The sequence below is a fragment of the Corvus kubaryi genome, unplaced genomic scaffold (assembly GCF_017639235.1).
Source record: "Corvus kubaryi isolate FWS band 111438036 unplaced genomic scaffold, C.kubaryi_AGA036_p1.0 64821, whole genome shotgun sequence".
Taxonomy (NCBI): domain Eukaryota; kingdom Metazoa; phylum Chordata; class Aves; order Passeriformes; family Corvidae; genus Corvus; species Corvus kubaryi.
The window spans coordinates 5,942-15,497 of NW_024581537.1; the positions used below are offsets into that span (position 1 = coordinate 5,942).

General features: G+C 41.8%; 1 long non-coding RNA gene across 1 annotated transcript; it reads right to left on the minus strand.

The window, feature by feature from the left end:
- Positions 1-230: 230 nt before the first annotated feature.
- LOC121672669 lies at positions 231-4,976 on the minus strand. The gene is made up of 3 exons (XR_006018923.1): positions 4,899-4,976; positions 1,253-1,347; positions 231-271 (listed from the first exon to the last, which is right to left on the minus strand). It is a non-coding gene; the product is annotated as an uncharacterized LOC121672669 (long non-coding RNA).
- Between the last annotated feature and the right edge of the window lie 4,580 nt (positions 4,977-9,556).

The following is a 9,556-nucleotide window of genomic DNA, read 5'->3' on the forward strand; positions in this document are numbered from 1 at the left end:
TTTCCATCTCATCATGTACTAATATACATCTCAACATTTATTCTTAATTTCCATTTATTCCACTACCACCTGAATGAAAGGTATTTATCTTTGCACAGGCATTCCAGGACTTTTTAACAGAATTACATTCATGTATAATTGGCTGGATTATAAATCCACACTACAGTAGCCAAGGGTATTTTCCCAAAGTTATGAAGATAATAATTTTGCATAAAATGCAGTCACTATACCTGGGAGGAAAAGACCTGGCTTTCCCAAGGATTGGTCCAACCTGAGAAGCAAACAGAGAATTACCAGCAGAGCAATTACCAAGCAACTTAAACTCTGTTGCTAAGCACGGGAGCATAATTTACATGAGAATTTACAGTAGCTCTAAACCCAAACCAAAACAAGCAAAAACATGATACCAGCATGACTTTATGCACACACAGTCAACAGTTCAGCTCTTTAGAGTTTTTCCTCCAAAATCAAACCATATTATTATTGTTATTTTCTTGAGTACTAATATTTCTCAGACTTTCAAGTTGTAACTAAAACATAGCTCTCCCGTGTCCTATGTAATCTAATAACAAAGACTATACAAACAGAATGACTTCTTAATAACATTTGCAACTATTCCTAGAGCCTCATGCAGGCGGATTTAATATCTATATATGTTGACACAGTAGATTCCATTCAATAGGATTTTTTTTTTCATTTCATTTAAGGGCTGGGGGAGTTCATTCTGATGTCCCTGTCCACAGCATTAATTTGTAAAGAGAAAAGCACTTTGTGCTGAAACAGAAGAGAATAGTTTTGTGGCAAAATATTTCAGCTGCAAGCCCCAAACTTGGAGAAAGCGTGTGCATGGAGGAATGCGGGCAGGGAAAAGTTCCAGACAGTGCAGCACAGGCAAACCAGATTTCTCTCAGTTGTGGAGAACCACAGAATGGAAACAGAAAGGTAAATCATTATTTGAAAAGTTTTCCTTTTCTAAGAAGAGGACAGAAAAGCTTGGATCACACTATAAACTTCACAGCATGCACCTTAATTTCTTTTAATTCCACTTGGAGAAAAAGGAGAGGAGAATAAAGGATAATTGTAAACTTGGTCATAAAAAGGGTTAAAAATGGCTCCAAGTTAAATCCTCCAGATATTGTGCTCCCTGTTGTGCTTGCAATTTTGGACAATTACTGTTCATTAAGTATACATCTCTCCTAAAGCCAGCTGGCACTAGAGAAATCAGATATTTCATGAGGTGGACAGGGCCTACCTTCTTTGAAGTTCTTTTATGCGAACCATCATGTTGAGGTGTCCTTGGGAGTACTGCTCAATCACGTCACGGACATCGTACGGCTTCTGAGCTTGCTGGGAAAGGAGGCAGGCAGCACGTTGAAAGGTGAGTATTGGTCAAACTGGATTTTTATTTCAGTCAGGCATTCATTCTGTTTTTTTATCTTCCAGAGCTTATTTGCCTGCCATTTTGCAACAGTTGTCGTAATGAATAAAAAGTATGCAGCCGTTGTGGGAGTGAATGAATATTTGTTGTGGAGATGGAGCCAAATGATTCCCATTACTGCCAGTTAGAGTCATGTCTTCATGTTACTCCATACTGAGCAAAATATTAGCCCTTCCCAGTGTATTTGAGAAACATGAACCCAGGATGGGTAATTTATCTGGGACTCTCATGTGCGGTATCTCCTGGCTCATTCCAAAGCCATCTGTTAATCATAATGTCGGGGGACTGAACCCCAGGGATTGGCCCAACTCAGAACACTCGGACCCAGAATCATATGTCTCTTAAGACCAAAGATGTCTGGTGACAGAAATATTGCTGCTTGAGGAACAGGGAGGACAGATGCTCTGCATAACTCAGGAGACTGCCGCACGTGGGTTTTGTTTGTGCTCCTTTGTCTTTCATGATACCTTCGAGATCAGAAAAAAAAGGTGCAATTCAAATAAAAAAGGACAGATAAAAAAATGCAAGAGAGTGAAAAAACTGCCACTTGCCCAGCTTTATTCCCATCCTAAGGAGAACACAGATGCTTCTGCCAAGCTTTGGTTTCTTGCTGCAACTACTGTGGCTGAATTTTGAAACAGGTCTAGTGAATTTGCATAAAGTGATGTGGTTATAAAAGGTGCAGCACAGTGAAATTTTAGCAAGTAAAATCAATGTGTCTGTGGAGGTTTAAACACAAATCACGGCCTTTTGGAAAGACCAGCATTTTGAGAACCCTTATGGTAAATGTGGGGCAAGATGTCTCCCTTTTTGGCTCTGAATCAAGAAAAGAGAGGGGGGACAAAAAAGCAAAGGTGAACTGCAAATCTAGTAATTGGGAATTACTGAAAACAGCTCATTAGTCATCTTGTTGTCTGTTTGCACTCTGTCACAGCCTCAGCCAGAGCCATTAGCATGCACCACTGCACACATGCATTGAACACCTACAGTATGTGCTGGAGTCATGCTTGGAAGGCAGCCACACAATCCTAGAAATTTCAAATGAAAGCATGGAACTGGAATGGAAACAAATCCTGTGAAATGACTGAGGAAGCGAGAGCTCTTCGTGACAAAATGCCTCCCCTGCACTCAGCACTTACCTGCACCAACACTTCCAGAAGAGTTGTGGCTTTGGAGGTGTGTGTGTGCATTTGAGTGCATTTGGGAGCAGAGGCTTTGCGGGGGAGGGAGGGTTCAGCTTTCAGTTTATCATTTGGTTTTTGGGGTTTTTTCCCCCTTCCCCAGCTCCACATTTTGCAGACGCTGACACATCACTATTTCTGGCCAGAAAAGCAGCCTATTGTCTTCACCCCGAGAAGCAGTGCCAGTATCACTCTTTAGATGGACTAGTGGGGGGTGCCTGGAGAGCATTTTGGCTAAATCCTGTATCCTTTCCTTTGGACACTCTCTATTAAACACCATGCATGGCGCAGAGCCCGGATGTGCTGGGGAGTCTTCCCCTCCCCTCTCCCCCATGGGCTAGTATGCGCATAATTAATTCTACTCATTCCCAGTGAAATTTCTTTACCCCCTCAAAAGAATTCCTCTGTCTGTTATCCATTTCACCAAACCATCAGCTCCGAATCCTGTAGCTGCAAAGTGCTGGACACTGCAATCTGCCTGAGTCCTCTCTGAAGCTGAGTAAAAATATCCCTCCAGCTTTCACCATTCTTCCCTCCTATTTTTCCATAAAGCTTTGGATCTGGGCATCTTATGCCCTGCCAAACTTTGGCACAATCCCCTGCCATGTTTTTATTAGGAAATGCTAGAACGATACAACTGAAGCCAGGAGATAATGGGCTTCCAGGGAGGTGTGGTAAATGCAGAACTTGAACAACTCCTTCAACTTTCATTCTGCTCATAATCCCAAATCCTGGCCACTTGAGCTCAGTATTCCACAGTCAGCATGCAAAACTAAATAATATTACCCAGCTTTGAACTCCCAAAATCTAACTAGCATGGGGAGTCCTATAAACTGTATTTCATGGCCCCAAGAAAGGAAGAAAAAAAAGATTATTCCTTCTTCTTCTTTTTCCCTGTCACTGACTCACAGAATTCTCTCCATAGATTGATGAAATTCAGTTTTTAAGGTTTGGCATGACTGCTACGGCCTGACAGCTCCAGAACATTAGGTCTCTAGGGGTTTGAAATATCCTAATTTTTAACCTAACTCATTTATAAACTGATTTTATTTTCCAGAACTGGTGTCTCTATTTTCTTTTACTATTTTTTTTTTTAATTTCCCATCGTGTTTATCTCTCTGGTATATTTACAATATAATCCTGCTCTCCCATTTTTTGCTGAGTTTAACAAACTGACTTCTCCTAGACTTCTTTCAAAAGGTAGGGTTATCTGAAGATACATGTCTGCATGGGATTAGGAAATATATAAGCTATTCTGTCTGCCCTAATTCAGAGTCTTCTGAGTGCTGGGAGCTTATCTCAGACTTCTATCCCTTGCATTTAAGTGCTCAGCTCTAATCAAATTTGCCTTAAATGTAAGTTTTTGATTTATTTTTTTAAAACCTCTTCAAAAGGATTATGAAAGGCTATTAACTTGCAGTGGATCCTCTTGGACAAAAAAGCATGAACCTTAAGATAGAAATAACGAGGGCTTTGAAAATCAGTCCAGAAGTTAATTTTTCATTTCCATAGCATTTCTAGCCCATGGATGATAAGAACGATGATATCAGGATCACATTCCACTCAAGTTTTATCATAAGAAGTTTCACTAAACAGGCAAAATGAAACAGGATTTTCAATGCTGCACATTTAGTTTGAGCACTTTTTAACCTGATTGAGAAAATTAACTGAACACTCATAAAGACAGCAAATTTCCAGAAGGCAGATGCTCCACAATTTTATAAAATATGGCCTGTGAGGTCCCTTTCTGGGAAATACATTTGGAAATGTGGGTCACACCTATGAAAGCAACTTTGCACCCATAGTACTCATCAGTGAGGCCTATTAATCTGTCAGCCATACATAGCATGGGACTGAACATTCCCTAATTGATCAGATGATTGATAACATTCTTGTTATGATCAGCATTTTTGCAGACACCCGTACAGAGGTGTTTTCACCTCAACAGCAGGCTTTTCTTCAGTTCTGCTAGTGCATGGGTAAGTATTGGTGAGTATAGTAAACACACAGAACCCCAAAAAACAAGTGCAGTAAGAAAAGAGAAGTAAAAAATAACGATGCTGACTCCACAAAGTCAGGGGTTTGTGTCACACTACGCCCGTGGATCATTGATAATTTTGCCCACACCATTAAAAAAATCCACAAAAGATGTGAGACCAAGAACTTGACCAATACCTTTGACTTACTACACCACATTCACCAAGACAAGTCCACTCTGAGAGCACCTGCAATGTCAGGCAAGCTCACGAGCTGCACTTGTGATTTATCCTCCTGCTTACCTGAAATTTTCTTCTGGCCACAAAATACTGCATTCTCCTGATGACTTTCACAGCTGTTCTGTGTGCTTCAGTCAGTCTGCCAAGGAACACAAACACAGACACACATCAGCTGGGGGAGGGCAGGAAGGAGGAAAAATGTCTTAATGGAAGATGTTGACTCCAAGCACCAAAATCTACAACTACATTTTATCTTTACAATGCAAAACTGCAGCGTAGCACGCTGTGTGTGCATTAATGCGTTGTTCTGCTGCTTTGCCTTCCTGCAAATTGTGGTTCTGAGTACTCAAAACTGATAAGTGAGACAATGAAAGCAGGTGTACAAAGATAATTCATGTGGAGGGGATTAGACAGGATTACTGTCAATGCACACAACTGGCATCAGTTTGAAGAATGAGAAACGTTTTTTAGAACCATGAGTACATTCGTTATTTTGCATTTCTTGAGTGTTTGCCCATGAGCTCTATTGCACAGAAATTAAGTCCTTTAAAAAGTACTTTGAGCTCTCTAAGAAGGAAAGAAAAATCAAAGTGTCACATCCTAAAAAAAAGTAAATTAAAATGAACACCACACACCCTCTCAGCACATGTGGGTGTGCATGTCCGTACGGGTATTCAAACACAGAACTGGACATTTTTAAACTCAGCTGTATCATTTCACCCAGAGGATCCTGCATTTACAGAACATTAATTGTGCCACTTGGATGGCATTTAATGACCACACCTCTTCTTTACAGTGAATTTTGGCAGGGTAGGGAGGAAGCAGGAACATGGTAATTATAAGAATGAGTATTTTCTTTAAGGACTGACTCCTTCCCCATGGACTCCTTTATTCACTCAAAATGAGTGAACTAAAGAAAACAAAATTTTCTTTCCAAGGAAGCTGCATTGTTGCGAAATCTATGTTCTATATGGACATCATCCTTGACATGTGATGATAACCCTGACAAAACTTTCCAGCAAGATTCTTAAGTCTCCTGAAAACACAATCTGCTGCTTCTTCCCAGTGTGTCTGGCTGGGAAAAAGGAAGTATTGGCTTGACCACCTACTTGGGTGCCACAGTTTAGAGACAAAAGTCTAAAAAGTGGAAAGGTTACAGTGGGTTATTTCAAAGTGAAGGAAATAAAGGCTAAACAAGCCAGAACTGTGTTTTAAGAATTAGCAAAATTATTCATTTTTATCATTATTCTTTGGGAAAAATAGTGCTTGTCACAGAATCATAGGATATGCTGAGTTGGAAGGGACCCATCAGGATCACTGAGTCCAACTCCTGGCCCTGTACCCCAACAATCCCATCCTGTGCCTGAGAGCTTTTGCTTGAGTGAGATACCACAGCCACAGGCTTTTAAAATAAGATTTCAGTAGCTTTTTCTTGCTCTTTCTATGTCAGGTCCCAGAAGAATATTAAATGCATGCACAAACAGGTGTCTGTCCTACCTATACACTCATATTTCATCTATCTGTGTATATCCATGCACATACCCATATAAATACATTCACACATGCAAACACAGAGACAAGGCAGGGTGAGCACGACTAAAGAGCCACCTTTGCTGCACACCATCAGCAGCACTGCTGAGGAGGAACCTTTACATTCGTGTAAGCCCATCAAAGGGATTTCAGAAATGTCACTGATGGGCTACCAGTAGTTTAGCCTGCAGGACCTTCATTATGGTGAAAGAAAAAGCTCTCAGCTTGACATTCAGGGCCCCAGCTGAGCTCCTGTGGCTGCTGACTAGAACAGAGGCGACACTGGTTGCAAATGGCACAGACTTGATAGAGAGGTCTTTGTCAGCCCTTACAACTATGGTTTGTTTTTTTTTTTTTAATTACCAGAAAAGAATCACAATTTAAGGTTTAGGGGTTAGCCAACCTCCCCTGTTAAGATAAAGACTTGTTAAGATAAAGCAGTTAAGATAAAAACTTGAAGTCATCCCCTAGAAATAAACGATGTGAGACTTCATATGTATACTTGAGGGATTTTTTATTAGGCTGATCCACATGAGACGGCCCAGTCACTGTTTAAACAAGCTTAAATGGACAAGCTTAAAGAAGTCAGAGATGGAACCAAACCAAGGCTGTACTTTCCTCCTAATTCCCCTCCTTCTGCAGAAATCAGGGCTACAGAACTTTTTACAGTTTGTTATCAAGCTAAAATGTTCAAAGCCATGAGACTGAACTCTTGGAACTTGATGTACAGTTGAACTGGCCTCATTTTCAGAGAGAAAAGTCATTAATTTGTGAAATACAGCTAAGAAGGTCACCCAACTATCATTCCAAAGCACTTGATATCATCATGTTCCAATTGGCAAAACTCACACCAATCTCTTTAGGAGAAAATTCTGAAATAAAAGTGACTGCTCAGATTTGATGGTCACTAGTGTTAAACTAGGAGTCAGAAATGTGTGAAACCTGACTTTGATGGAAAAATAGCGTGAAAAGGTGCAAATCCATAGAGTGAGACACGTGGATAAGTCATCCTAATTGCCCCAAAAAATCCCCAGGGAGCACAGCAGCTCCAGGTGATAGAGAGCAGCTCTAGATGAGATAAATTCCTGCTCTGTACAGCAAGCAGAGCTATCCTCCTGATGGGATGTTGGGGCAGTGTGGCCGTGGTCCTAAACATTTTTTGAGATTTTAGCTGATTTTCATAGGTTTTCGACCACTAATGTCCATAATGGATAATTACAGCTACTACTGACCAGGTTACATTTATCCCTGGATGTAGCCCAACATATTTACCCTGCTAAACCTTCTATTTTATCCCAATCCCCCTGGATTAGGCAAAACTCTTTCAGCCTTGAAGGTGTCAGTCTGTCACGTTCCAGAAACGTCCACCAGGAGAGAACTAAAGGACAGAGATGCTCTAGGCTCTGCTTTGGTAATTCTCAGTAGGAGCACAGCACCACTTCTGGATCTTCTGGATATTTTGGGATATGCAGCTGATGAGACAACAGCCTGAGGGAGGTGTGATGGACACCACACTTGCACAGTCTTTCCATGTGGCATTTCCTAGGGACATGAGACAGAAAGGACAGATCTGCACAGGGACTGTGGTTTCTGCATCCCTCGGGGGTGAGGATTTAACTCCTTTCATAGTTTGGCTCCCAAACAGCAGGCCCTGAGCACTTGCTCTGAGCAGGAACAGGGGTGGGTGGGTGCCAAACAGAGCAGCCAAACTCTCCTGCCTCTGTGCACCAGAGGGCAGTGGCACGCACACGCACACACACACACACACACACACACGGAGATGCTTTCCAGCACTTCAAAAATTTTAATTATTTTAAAAAATTTACCCAGAAATGCAAGCTTAAGCTCTAGACCTTGTAAGGATGGAGTCCACCACACTGAGGTGGGGTGGGTGGTAAGTATTGGGAAGATTGTTTTGTCTGTATGTTATGCTCAAAGGAATAGAATTAGAGTTTTATTGACACACAGTTAAATGCTTTTCCACCTTTTAACCTAAACAACAGGAAATACGGTTTTGTCAAAACCCTCCCCTAAAACGCTTTCCAAAGGAGAACAAAATGACATTTGAACAGAAGTGATCTGGCTTTGGGAAAGTTATGAGCACATAAATTAATAATTGAAGCTCGCAACATCTGTAACTATAATGGATACCATGAAATGTCTACTGAAATAACATATCCTTGGATCCATAAATGGTACTGACATCATCTCTAACTGTGTCTTCAATAGGACCCAAGCCTATTGAAGCCAAGCAGCATGAGTTCCTTACCTCTCTGCTCAAGGGTTTCTCAGCAGGATGCTCAATTTTAAAAGGGCTCAAACCTATCCTTAATTACGAGTCGTCCCTAGTTTGGCTCCTGTGCCGTCACTGTGGTAGGGCAGGGATGCTCAGAATCACTTGGCAGCTACCCTGGAAGGGCTGGGGAAGGGGACCCCTCTTGGCTGGCTCAGCCTCCCCTCTGCAGGTTCTGGCTGTGCCTGTGTGGGTGCAGAGCCTGGTGGGACAGCTGCGTGCCCAAGTGCCACTGCAGCCTGGGTTTGCTCCTCTGCTCCGGGCTCAGGCAGCACTGAACGGCATCACTTTCAGCTAAAACACTTGGATGCATTCAAGAGTGGCTTTTTTTTCTTTTTTTAACTGCAGGAAGGCGGTAGCTTAAGCCAAAGAAGCCAAACATTTTCTTTTTTGTTGAAAATAATTGAACCAGAGGAGGAAATAGAGATGATGACATCCAAAGCAACTGCAGAAACTATCCCACAGGGATGTTTTTATAACCTTTCTTTGATATAGCATTCTGTCTGTTAAAAGCTGGTGTTGGCCAGTTCAGATGTACTCTTTTTCTTCTTCTGTACGGAGCCTGATAACTTCCAGCTTAATGTGCTTTGGAGCAGTCAGGGGATATTTCAAGCAAAAAAGAGATGCCTAAATGGACCCTAAAGCCAGGCAGAGTTACAACTACTGCAGGCCATGCTGAGGCACAGCTCAAGTCTCCAGACAAGCCTGTTATCAGTGGGATGCACTTTTCAGTCCAGCAGCATTTTTTTAATTGTTAGAGTTGACTTGGGTGTAGGGATCGGGGACGGACTTTGCCTAGGCTGTGCTGCAGGGTGGCTGCAGATAGGGGAATGTGCATTCCAGACTGGTTTTCCTGATGTTTATTCAGGTGTCATGAATTAGAGGAGTTATTCAGTGT